The 13358-nt window shown below is 43.0% G+C and overlaps 1 protein-coding gene across 3 annotated transcripts in view; it reads left to right on the top strand.

Annotated features, from left to right (window-relative positions):
* The first annotated feature begins 3643 nt into the window (after positions 1-3643).
* Positions 3644-13358, top strand: part of tmem259 (transmembrane protein 259) — a 38717-nt gene continuing 29002 nt past the window's right edge. Inside the window, exons 1-3 of one of the 3 annotated variants that reach the window (XM_079505121.1) lie at positions 3644-3807; positions 4148-4268; positions 11319-11432. The gene's annotated coding sequence lies outside the window, so the exon portion shown is untranslated. Of the gene's footprint in view, positions 4269-11318; positions 11433-11683; positions 11718-13358 lie in introns of those variants that run through there. The other 2 variants (XM_079505120.1, XM_079505122.1) reach the window with 2 other exon arrangements.

The following is a 13358-nucleotide window of genomic DNA, read 5'->3' as shown; positions in this document are numbered from 1 at the left end:
TTGCATGGCCCTATACCCTACCCCTATAGCACTTTTGTAGACTTAGATAGCATTTGATACAACAGTAGACAGCACTAGAATTGCATTATATGTAGTCACACCACTTTATATGTATAGCATAGTATAGTTACAGTATATATAGTTTATATATAGTTTCATTATATAGATATTCCACTGTTACGTTCTTAGCTTACGCATGTTTCATGATAACTATAGGCCTACTTTTTATGTGTGATGTATTGCCATGCTTTTTGTTCTTGCTTAATGTAAATCGCTCTGGATTAAGAGCGTCTGCTAAATGCCTAAATTATTAATTGTAAATTGTTTAATGAAAATGGCAGATCTGCAAGTTCACAGCACGGCGCGAAACACACGTGAGCTGGTAGATAGATCTGTTATTTTCACTAGGGTCTGCATCATCGCCTGTATCAACTTAGTAGACCTTATAGTGCACATGTAAACAGAAAGAGCTGCTACCTTTACACACATTTAAATTTCATTTTTGTCTTTTCTTTCCTTTCTTTTTGTTTTTGATTGATTGATTCAAGTATTTATTAACAGTATGCCGAATGGGTAGGCCTACATTTCAAAATAAAGCACAAGTCAATACAAGAAACTGTGGACGACACACTGGTAAAGCTGCATTACACTCCACTATTTTCATATACACTTCTAGATAAAAATAAATAAAAAACAGTATACTATTTGTATTGTATTGTATAGGCCTACTATTTCAATAGTTTTGAGGGAAAATGCTGCTATTTGTTTAAAAAAACTTTGCCTTTATACCCTATGTATAACATGTGTATAACGACACAATGTGACATAGGCCTAGCTCTGTACAATAATAATAATACTAATAATAATACTAATAATAATAATAATAATAATAATAATAATAATAATAATGATGATGATGATGATGATGATGATGATGATGATGATGATGATGATGATAATAATAATAATACACTTTATTTATAAAGTGGCAAGTGCTTTTCGAAAACAATGTTTACAAAGTGCTTTACAGTGTCAATGGATAACCAACAACAATCAAATTAAATAGACCGTATAAAATAGACCGTATAAGACAATAATAGAACCAAAAAAAATGAGCAACATGATAAATCGAAGGAAAGGCTTTTAGTGTACAAATATGTTTTCAAAAGTGATTTGAAAGTTGACACTGAGTTAGCTATAGCCTTAAAGCCAGAGGTAGGTCATTCCAGAGTCTGGGTGCCCGGGCAGAAAAAGCCTGGTTGCCCATAGTGACCAGGCGAGTCGAGGGAACTTCCAGGAGAGCCAGACCTGATGATCTAAGGGTGGCCTGTATGATTTCAGCATATCCGAGATATAGCTGGGAGCCAGGCCTCGCAGGGCTTTAAAAGTAATCAATACAATTTTGAAATCAACTCTAAAAGCCAGTGGAGAGCAGCCAGGATTGGTGTAATGTGGTCCCGCCTCCGAGACCTTGTTAGTATTCTAGCTGCAGAGTTTTGTACAAGTTGAAGACGGGAGATAACTTTTTTGCTGAGCCCTGAGTATAGTGAATTGCAGTAGTCTAAGCGAGATGAAATAAAAACATGAATGACTTTTTGACAATGCTGTACCCCCTCCAACTGTATACTTTATGTTTACACAATGCTGCACCCCCTCCTCCAACTGTATACAACAACAGCAAGGCAGATGGTTAACATGGGTGTCACACAAAAAGATGAAACTATACCTAGCCTACCTAGGTTCCATCCTGGAGGCTAATCTTTCCGGTGATAAAATGGCCACTAACGTAATCAAAAAAGTCAACCAAAGAACAAGATTCCTACAGGATCTCCTATAGAGAGTATGCGCGTGACATCATCATCAAACCAGGAAGTTATGCAGGAATGCCTACTGAGTGGCAAAACACTACTTTCTGGCCTTGACAGCCCCTACATCCAAACAGAAAAGTCCTATCTGATTGCATTAAACAACATTAAACAATGTTAAACTCACTTTGCATGTTCCTTTGCCACTCGATTTGCCACTCGATGTGCCATTCACTTTAAGCATGCGCATACCCTCTATAGGTCAACAAAACACCTTGAAGACCCTAACAGGAGCCCTCGTACAAGGTTGTTTCGACTATGCATGCACCTCTAGGTACCACAGCATCTCAAAGGCCCTTAATACAAGGCTCCAGGGGTGCATACCATTGGTCCGTTAACGACAACCTATCTCAAACCCTCACCCTAACCCTAACCTCCCACGGGGCAGCACACCTAAACCTAACCTTAATCCTCTCCCAACCCTTAACGCACCCCTCACCAACCTTAATCCGGTCGTCTTGACGCACCCCTCACCAAGGCTATACTACTTGGCCTTACTCCCTGAACCCACCTCACCCCTGCCCATTTTGACAGGCTGGAATGGCGTAGGGTTGACGACAGAGTACAGCATCTTGTAATGGGCCTGGCCCTTACGATTCCCTACACCACCAAGATACCCATGTGTCTAAATACTTCCTTAGTGTCAAAGAAGGACACATCCACAACACGAGCGGGAGTTCAACAAACCATGTGCAACCCAGATTTGGCACAAACAAGGGACTAAGGTAATTTCGCTCCTATGCCACTAAAATGTGGAACGCCCTACCAACAGCCATTATGTGAATCCCTTGATTCCTTCAAAACCTTCAAAGCCCCCGTAAAGTCCCCACCCCCTTTTCCCCTTACTGTATCCATGTTTTTTATATATATGTATATATCTGTACGTCTCTAAATGTACTGATGAATTGAACATGGTGGACCCTGTTGTAAACAAGTGTAATGCTTTATCAGTGTGTCGTCCACAGTAACAGTTTTTGTATTGACTTGTGCTTTCATTTGAAATCAATCAATCAATCAATCAATCAATCAATCAATCAATCAATCAATCAATCAATAGCCTACTATTACACAATGCTGTACGTACCCCTACAACTGCATATTGTCCCCATTTTCAACAGCTTTTTATTGTATTTTGACACTTCTTTGGCAATGTAAACGTATGTTTTCTATAAATGCCAATAAAGCTCCTTTGAATAGAATTGAATAGTGTGTGTAGTATGGCAGTGGTTCCCAAAGTGGGGTCCGGGGACCCCCAGGGGTCATTGAGGGAGTTCCAGGGGGTCCCCAGCTAAACCTGCAGGGTCTGTAACTCTGAGTGTACAAATGGTACCAATAAATGGACCCTGCTAACGGTGGTTCCATTTTGTACACTCTCAGAGTTAAATTAACATTGATTTTACAATATAAATTGGGGGTCCCAGAGAATAAATGCTGTTAAATGGGGGGTCCGCAGAATAATGCATGTCAAACTGGTGGTCCTTGAAATCAAATGGGTTGAGAATCACTGCTAGAGCCATAAAACTCCTCTCTTATGGGGGTCCCTGGCATATTATTTTCAAATGGGGGTCCGCGGGGTTAATTAGTGTCAATTTGGGGGTCCCTGGACCTGGACCCTGGATCGAAAAAGTTTGGGAACCACTGATGTAGTGTATAGTCCCTCTATGGTGTAGTCCTGTAGAGGGCGCTATAGCGGACTCTCCTCTCGCGCGGACCGGAACGGAAGTTTCCTCTTGTCGGTGTCGTCGTTGGCTTCCTAGAGAACTACAGAATGTTATCAACACCAGCAGCTAGCTGCTAAACCGTTAGCATCCCTCCTCAAACTACAACTACACGGACACTTTTAGACCGACATTGAGTCAATACCAAACGATATAATAACCCAATGAGAACGACGCGCGAGCGGACAGTACTATGGACGGACAGCTAGCGTCGCGAAGCTAACGTTAGCCGTGTGTGTGTTTTAAGTGTGTGTGTGTTTAGTGTGTATGTTTAGTGTGTGTGTGTATGTGTTTAGTGTGTGTGTCGGGCGGTAGGCTAGCTAGCTAGCTAGCTACGTTAGCTATATATGTATACGTATCTAAATATATATGTGTATGTATGTATGTATACTATAAACAATAAGAATGTCTATAACGGCTTCATTAGCTGTTGATTAGCAGCATATATTACTAGCCCGGTGTGTGTGTGTGTTTGTGGGGAGCACAGTGCCAGATCTATAAAACATCATCATAATCAGATCTACAAGCTCTCAGGGGGTGTGTGTGTGTGTGTGTGATGGACAGCTCGGTGCTGTCGGAGAAGCCTTCGTCCTCTTCGTCACACTGACATCATCATCATCATCGTCAACATCTGGAAGGAAGCGACACACACACACAGATGTGTTTTCCTACCAGCTGCAGCGATGTGAGTACTTTTACCTAAAGGTACAACTGAGTAGAAATAAAATGTTGCTGGTCTGTTTTCACGTTGAATTTGTTTTCACGTTTATCTTAATTTTGTAGATCTGCTTTTTTTGAATATCCTAAGGACTGTATAGTAATCTACAAAGTAATTTAAGCATTATGTTATACCTTTAGCTATTGAAAAATCGCAGATCTACAAGCTAGCAAAGCAACGCAAAGTTCTTTGTTTACCCAGGGAAGTGGACTAAGCTCGAGATGCTTGTTTACAGCCACACCCTGCTCATAGAACATTTCATGGTAGGGGTTCAATGCCTTGCTCAAGGGCACTTCAGCGGTGGTAATTTTAACGTGCCGGTCCGGGGATTCGAACTGGCAACCTTCCGTTATCAAGACCGCTCCGCAAACCGTTCGGCCACCGCTGCCCCAATAGCTCATAGCGCTGCACCGTGTGCCGTGCTACGAGCTTGTAGATCTGCTATTTTTTTAAATCGTGAAACTATGGCGCACATCTTTGAATATATATTCTTTCAGAGCGAACGTTTTTAACTCAAATCTTTGCTTCTGGAGGGCGTCCCTGGAACAACATTTTCAGATGTGGGTCTGCGGCCAAATACATATAATTTTGGGGGTCCTTGACATGAAAAAGGTTGCGAACCACTGACACAGAAACAGGTTTTTCTGAAAACTGTTAGGATTCAGAAGCCAATTCTTTGTAGAATCGGCCTCGGGTCTAAACGGGTTAGGACCTGAGGATCAGATTCTACAAATCTACAAATGTCTTAATCTAAATCATGACATGTTTCTATGTCAGTGCAGGGGTTGAGCTTGACACTAATGGTGCGTTCACATGGGCAGACGCAACGATGCAGTCTACCGTTCATTGTCAATGGAAGCCAGCGAGAAAGATGCAAAGATGCATGTAGCCGCTCCAAATCAACTCTGGCGTCATTGCGTCTGCCCGCGTTTGTGAACGCACCATAAACGACTGCCAAGCTAAATTAACGATGGGGCGAGACAGTGGAGTTTGTTTTCAGGTTTGCCCGACGGGCAAGTGCGGGGAAGCGACCGTCTTCATTAAATATTAGCTATTCGTGAAGAGAACAAACAATGACACCGTTTAACAAGTAGCAGTTGCCCTCGTTCAGACTTTCAAAGTGACTGTCACCACTCTGCAGTTATTGATTTGATTTAACATTAATTTGACTTGGCTTTTCGTGCAAGTGGGCATGACCTTTAGACAAGTAGAACATGACCTATACTTGCCCAGCGGGCTTAAGGCCTCTGAGACCTCCTTTGAGGACCCCTGCAGTGGTCCTCAAACAAGGGGCCAGTGAGGCGCTCCAACGTTGAAGCTCTGGGCCCTAGTGGTAAGAGGAAGGACTGCAGGCGGACCCGTGCACGGACACGTAGGACCATCACTCCCTACGTCACCCCGGACCTAAAATTTGAGGTCCGGAGGAGGTACTTCCGGCAGTCTTCCGGGTGCTTCAAAACGCCACTGAGCAACTTCATCGAAATGAATAGCTTGGGGGCGGGGCTAGTGCTCCAGTTCGGTCTCTATCCTTTATATACTCTGTATGTCCTCAAACCTTTTCATGTCAATGACCCCCAGCATTATCTGTGTGTTTGGCCGCAAACTCCCATCTGAAAATATGTTGTTCCAGGGACCTATATACTGTATATTCAAAGATTTGCACGTGTAGCAGAGTGGCTCAGACTGAGCCTCTGCCTGATGGCCTCAACAGTCTAATATCTCCCCCGGTCCAGAGGGATATCCCTTTGGTCTAGTGCAGGGGTTCTCAACGTTTTTGGCCGGGGACCCCCGGAAATGCTTTGGCAATGTCTCGGGACCCCCGCCCCGCCCCCTCCCGACCCCCAATATAAATTGACTGCTACAATAACCTTAACCCATTTTGGGCGGGAACCCCTTTTGGTGTATTAAGCATTATGTTATAATTTAGCTATTGAAAAATAGCAGATCTACACTCGGTGGCGAGCTACGAGCTTGTAGGTCTGCTATTTTAGAAAAATCGTGAAAATAACTTTAAAATAATTTGGGGACCCCCTAAAATAATTTGGCGACCCCCCCGAGGGGTCGCGACCCACGGGTTGAGAACCCCTGGTCTAGTGGTTAAAGATGTTGGACTTTCACGTGGGAGGCCCGAGTTCGAATCCCGGGCGTTACATACACAATTTTTTGAAAAAATTGCAGATCTACAAGCTCATAGCGTGGCACAGAGAGTGCTGCACTGTCTATGAGCTTGTCGATCTGCTGTTTTTCCAACAGCTAAAGTTTAAAATAATTGTTTTAAGTGGTTAAAAGCTAATGGTGACACAGATGCGTTCCTGGTCTTAATGGGTTAAACAAAAAGTATAGATTTTGATCTGCTATTTTTGAATTTCTGAAGTACAGGACAGGACTGTAGTTCTGTACTGTAATCTACAAGTTAACTTGTAACTAAAGTTAATGCATTGTAAATGTTATCTAGATTGGAGGTTATTTGGACAGATGACTGAGGTTCTGTTGACCTGGCATCCTATCATTATAGTCTCAATGTACACTACAGAATATGATTATTATTTTTGACAGTATATTGTTTAACCGCCCCAGCCCTTCTCTCTGTTTTTACTCACCACCGCTCAACGTTATTTCAGCTCCGGTGGTCACCTCACCACCGGAGCTGTGGTTACCTCACCACCGAAAATCCAGACTATGAATGAGCCTTTAGATTCTACAAATGTCTTCAAAATCACATGACAGTTTTCAGAAAGTGGTTCTCAAACTATTTCATGTCAACGACCCCCAGAATTATCTGTATTTGGCCGCCGACCCCCATCTGAAAATATGTTGTTCCAGGGAGGGACCCCCCAGAAGCAAAGATTTGAGTTGAGAACGTTTGCTCTGAAAGAATATATATTCAAGATTTGCACCATATTTTCACACTTATTCAAAAATAGCAGTTCTACAAGCTCACAGCGCGGCACTGTGAGCTGCTATTTTTAAATTGCTAAAGCATAACATAATGCTTAAAACACCAAAAGGGGTTCCCGCCCTGAATGGGTTAAACTGATGTGATGAGTACAGTACAGTACTGAGTACAGTATTGCATCACAGGATCCCCAGAGGGTGACAACATGATTGCGTCCGGACTCCTTTCTCAATTTTGTGAGTCTTAAAGGACCACTTCACCACTTTTCAACCTATCTTCATATAATAGGTCCTCACTAATGATCATGAAAAAATGGTGCAATTCTTTCCTACTCGGTCTGTGTCTCATAGGAGGGCTGTGGGCAGTTCAGAAACCGTCCTCCAGTGACATCATCGATGGGGAATACAAGCTAGAAACTGCAGGCTTTCTAGTCCTGGAAAGTTGCAATGCGAAAATAGAAGCCATCGTTCTCACGATAATGAAAATCTAAACATTTTTGTAAAAAAAATCTTGTTTAGAAAAAAATCTGCCTAATGATGATGTCACTGGAGGACGCTTTCTAAACTCTCCTATGAGACACAGACTGAGTAGAATAAATTCGGGCCATTTTATCATGATTATTAGTGAGGACCTATTATATGAAGATAGGTTGAAAAGTGGTGAAGTGGTCCTTTAACCCATTTTGCGGTTTTAAGCATTCTGTTCTGCTTTAGCTATTGAAAAATAGCAAGCTTGTAGATCTGCTATTTCTTTGAAAAATCGTGAAAATGTGTCGCAAATCTTTGAGAATATATTCTTTCAGAGCAAATGTTTTTCTCTCAAATCGTTGCTTCCGGGGAGGGGGGGGGGTCCCTCCCTGGAACAACATATTTTCAGATGGGTGTCCGCGGTCAAATACAGATAATTCTGGGGGTCCTTGACATGAAATATTGAGCACCACTGATATACCACAGGTATTTCAGAAAACTGATTTAAAAAAAAAAAAATCGATGTATGCAGGCTATTTGCATCAGTGTGATGCTAGGTTATTGGTTCACCTGGCTGTGATCTAGAAGTAGAACACTGCATGTTGAATCTAGAGTTGCAACACCAACCATTCACATCCCATACATCCACACAGAAAAGTCCTATCTGATTGACAGCCCATACATCCACACAGAAAAGTCCTATCTGATTGACAGCCCATACATCCACACAGAAAAGTCCTATCGGATTGACAGCCCATACATCCACACAGAAAGGTCCTATCTGATTGACAGCCCATACATCCACACAGAAAGGTCCTATCTGATTGACAGCCCATACATCCACACAGAAAGGTCCTATCTGATTGACAGCCCATACATCCACACAGAAAGGTCCTATCTGATTGACAGCCCATACATCCACACAGAAAGGTCCTATCTGATTGACAGCCCATACATCCACACAGAAAAGTCCTATCTGATTGACAGCCCATACATTCTAAAGAGAAAAGTCCTATCTGATTGACAGCCTATACATCCACACAGAAAGGTCCTATCTGATTGACAGCCCATACATCCACACAGAAAGGTCCTATCTGATTGACAGCCCATACATTCTAAACAGAAAAGTCCTATCTGATTGACAGCCTATACATCCACACAGAAAGGTCCTATCTGATTGACAGCCCATACATCCACACAGAAAGGTCCTATCTGATTGACAGCCCATACATCCACACAGAAAGGTCCTATCTGATTGACAGCCCATACATCCACACAGAAAGGTCCTATCTGATTGACAGCCCATACATCCACACAGAAAGGTCCTATCTGATTGACAGCCCATACATCCACACAGAAAGGTCCTATCTGATTGACAGCCCATACATCCACACAGAAAGGTCCTATCTGATTGACAGCCCATACATTCTAAACAGAAAGGGGCTGGAACAACATATTTTCAGATGGGGGTCGGCGACCAATTATATATATTTTTGGGGGTCCTTGACATGAAAATGTTTGAGAACGACTGACATAGAAACATAGGGTTTTCAGAAAACTGTCAGGATTTAAAAGGCATTTGTAGAATCGTCCTCAGGTCTAAATGGGTTACATTAAGTCCTATTTTATACAATGGCAGTGTGGTTAATAGGTTTTCAATCTAATGGGGACCCAGGGGTGGTCTTTTAGATTAGGACCCAGGGACATTTTACGAGTCCTACCTCAACCATGTGAGGCCTCGGCCACACCACTCTGGATCTTTTGCAAAACGCACATTTCTCTGTGCGTTTGGGCCTTTCAGCCACACGCAAACGGCGTTTTCGGCCACTCAAACGGAGGTTTTTTGAAACGGATAAATAAGTGAAGATTTTCGAAAATATCCGGATCAGTGGAGCGGTGTAGTCATGCGAAACGGAGTTTTTGAGAAACGATGATGTCACCGCCACCGCCCACATGCAGCTTGTCAAGCAGAGGTCCTCACAAGTATAGGTAAAAAAAACACTGCCAGCCCAGTCCTCAGCGCAATGGCCCGTTGCGCAAAGAGGTTGAGATTTGACTCGTGCTATATTCAGATAATCTTCAACCGATTGTTATAATTCGAAGTGGTATATATTCCGTGAAGTTTATATTTTCATTGGGTGTACAAGTCAGCAGCCTATATGAGCTGTGGTGCGCTTGCTAGGTCTACACTCTCAATTAGGGATTTTCCCAGAGGTTAATTTCACTGATGTGTACAACCTTTATTCAAATAGTTTCATTTGTATTGGTGCCGAGTGCGAAGCGGACCGCTACAGATAAACTGTGGATATTAACCTACCAATAAGGACCCAGGCCAAATGCCATTGCGCAGTAGCCTACACCAACAAGTCTATGCGTGGTGTGTGCATAGCCACATGTGAAACTATATCGTGCTGTAGGCTATTTTGCATCATGGTCATGCGAGGAGAGAGAGAGAGAGAGAGGGTGCAGAGAGAGAGAGAGAGGGTGCAGAGAGGTGTGTGAATGGGATCGCATCGTGCGTGCGCATTATGGCACATCTCTCTCATGTTTAGGGCGCACCATTGACTGCATGTCACTGTGCCTACATGCTGACAATGTGCGCGTGAACTTGTATTAGCCTAAAATATAGCCACTCTACAAGCTCACAACTGGTTGTGGACACTTCTATAGGTCTGACTCTGCTATTAATTTCTGTGCAGGACTTGCCAGGTCGCCAGAGCAATGGTAAAGGTGTAACATTTTTTAATTATATGGAGAGAAAAGTCGAGAGTCGGGATCTGGAGATTTACGCACATAGTGTGACATGCTGACAGACAATGAAAGAAACATATACTTCCACTCACAATTTAGGTGGCTTTTAAAATGCGGTACTTATTCCTTCATTAAAAATATGATTGGCACCTCATAAGTGTAAATATAAAATCAAATATAATATAGCCTACAATTGAAACCTGCTACTGCAGTGATTTTATCCAGTGTTCAATGCGTTTCTGCGTTTGGGTGTGGACATAGATATCTCTGTCGTATGGCCAGGGATTTTTTCTAAAACGGAGGACGAAAATATCCGTTTTGCAAAAGATCCAGAGTGGTGTGGCCTGGGCCTTAGAGTACAGTACTGAGTACAGTATTGCATCCCGGGGCCGGAGGGTGACATGATTGTGTCCTTTCTCAATTGAGTGAGTCTTAAGGATGCAGGCTTTTTTTATCACTGCAATACTCTGGCTATTCGGAAAAATCTACAGTTGTTTTTGTCGACTAAAATGTATTTTGGCGGGCCTTGATGCCGAGATCTACATGCCGAGATCTACAAGTGTTCTTGTAGATGTGCTATTTTCAGCATGCAACCAAGTGTAAAATACTTGATCTCTTGTCCACTAGTCCCTTCCTAACATTTAGTCTAGTTTTTATATGTTGACAAAATTGTCAATTGTCAAAATAGCCGATCACAATGTTGTGAGCTTGTAGATCTGCTATATGCTGACCATAAGGCTGTGAGCTTGTAGATCTGCTATATGCTGACCATAATGCTGTGAGCTTGTAGATCTGCTATATGCTGACCATAACCTTGTGAGCTTGTAGATCTGCTATATGCTGACCATAACCTTGTTGCTATGTATTCTGAACGTTTGTCTCTGTTTCCCTTTTTTCTACCAGATCTGGGTGGAGTCGAGCGAAGAGCCCCGCCCCCAGCTGTCTGTCAGCGAGGAGCGCCTGACTGTAGTCCTCTGAGATAAAACTACAACTACCACAGCACAGTCACCAACACAGGTCTGACTGTAGTCCTCCGAGATTAAAAAAAAAACTACAACTACCACAGCACACCAACACAGGTCTGACTGTAGTCCTCTGAGATAAAATTACAACTACCACAATTTCACCAACACAGGTCTGAGATAAAACTACAACTACCACAATTTCACCAACACAGGTCTGAGATAAAACTACAACTACCACAATTTCACCAACACAGGTCTGAGATAAAACTACAACTACCACAATTTCACCAACACAGGTCTGAGATAAAACTACAACTACCACAATACATCAACACAGGTCTGAGATAGAACTACAACTAGGTCCTGACAGAACATAAAACATAATCAACCTGCACAGGTCCGGATGGATCATAAAAACAAAACACAAAAATCATAGAAATAAAAATAAAATAGGCCTAGTGCAACACATCACATTATATAATCATGGTTGGAATCTAAAGGCACAGCATCTGAAGGACTTTGAACAAAAACAATGAGACATCAAAAACTCCAGATGATAAAAAAAATACCTGGTGTCACCATTATTACATTATCGTCTAACCACAAATAGTTGTAATCGTCACAATATAATGAGCAGATTTACAATTTACAATGTAGGCATTTATCAGAAGCTCTTAATCCAGAGTGATTTACAGTAAGCAAGAACAACACAAGGTAATACATCACATACATAGAAATAGACAGACAGTGCCACGCTATGAGCTTGTAGATCTGCTATTTTTCAACAGCTAAAGCATAACGTAATGCTTAATACACCAAAAGGGGTTCCCGCCCCAAAATGGGTTAATTCATTCATAAGCTGATACAGTGCCAGTAAGACGCCTTGAGGGCGAGAAGCGACCTCACGCATCCGCCTGGGTGACGGCCTCACGCATCCGCCTGGGTGACGGCCTCACGCATCCGCCTGGGTGACGGCCTCACGCATCCGCCTGGGTGACGGCAGACTGCTGGACGAGCCCTGGCACTTTGGCATGATGGGGGTCAGATCTAACCTGACTCCGCCAGATGGGGCAGCAGAGAGTACACTGGGTTCCCCCCTCCTGCTCCCATCTGGGAACTCTCAGGCAGACTTGATGCCCGGCCACAAAACGGCCTGGCCAATCAGCAGCAGCTAGAAGCTAGAAGCAGCAGCTAGAAGCTAGAAGCTGCTGCTAGAAGCTGCTAGAAGCTGCTGCTGATTGGCAGCAGCTGAATTGTGTACTGGCCATATATGGAGCATGTCTTTCTTGAGTGTACAGGGTTTGATGAGGTCAGATCAACATATGGAATGTCAGAACAGGTCAGCTCCATATATGGAGAGGGAGAACTAAGGGTTTCAGGTTTGAGGTCAGATGTAGAGTGGCTGGCCGGGCTCCATATATGATGCAGATATGGAGATCTCAGGGTCTCCATGAGGTCACGTGATGTCATGAGGCATGACCATATGGAGACGTGATGTCACGAGGCGTGACCATATATGGAGACGAGGCGTGGGTGACTAACTAACTAACCGACGGACGGACGGACGGACGGACGGACGGGTGATGCAGGTTTTCATAGTAAATGTGACCTATGGTCGGGAAGCCCTTTTGTTTTAAGCATTATGTTATACATTAGGTATTGAAAAATAGCAGATCTACAAGCTCATAGCGCGATACGAGCTTGTAGATCTGCTATTTTTTGAAAAATCTTGAAAATTTGGCACAAATCTTTGAATATATATTCTTTCAGAGCAAACGTTTTTAACTCAAATCTTTGCTTCTGGGGTGGGGGGTTCCTGGAACAACACATTTTCAGATAGGGGTCCGTGGCCAAATATAGATATTTCTGGGGGTCCTTGACATGAAAGAGGTTGAGTACCACTTATTTTAGAATCTGCCTCAGTCCTAAATGAGTTAACCCATTCTGGGTGGGAACCCCTTTTGGTGTTTTAAGCATG

This window comes from Electrona antarctica (genome assembly GCF_951216825.1).
Source record: "Electrona antarctica genome assembly, chromosome: 7".
Classification (NCBI taxonomy): Eukaryota; Metazoa; Chordata; class Actinopteri; order Myctophiformes; family Myctophidae; genus Electrona; species Electrona antarctica.
The sequence above is the reverse complement of the archived record's forward strand: the minus strand, read 5'-3'. Positions and strand labels throughout refer to the sequence as shown.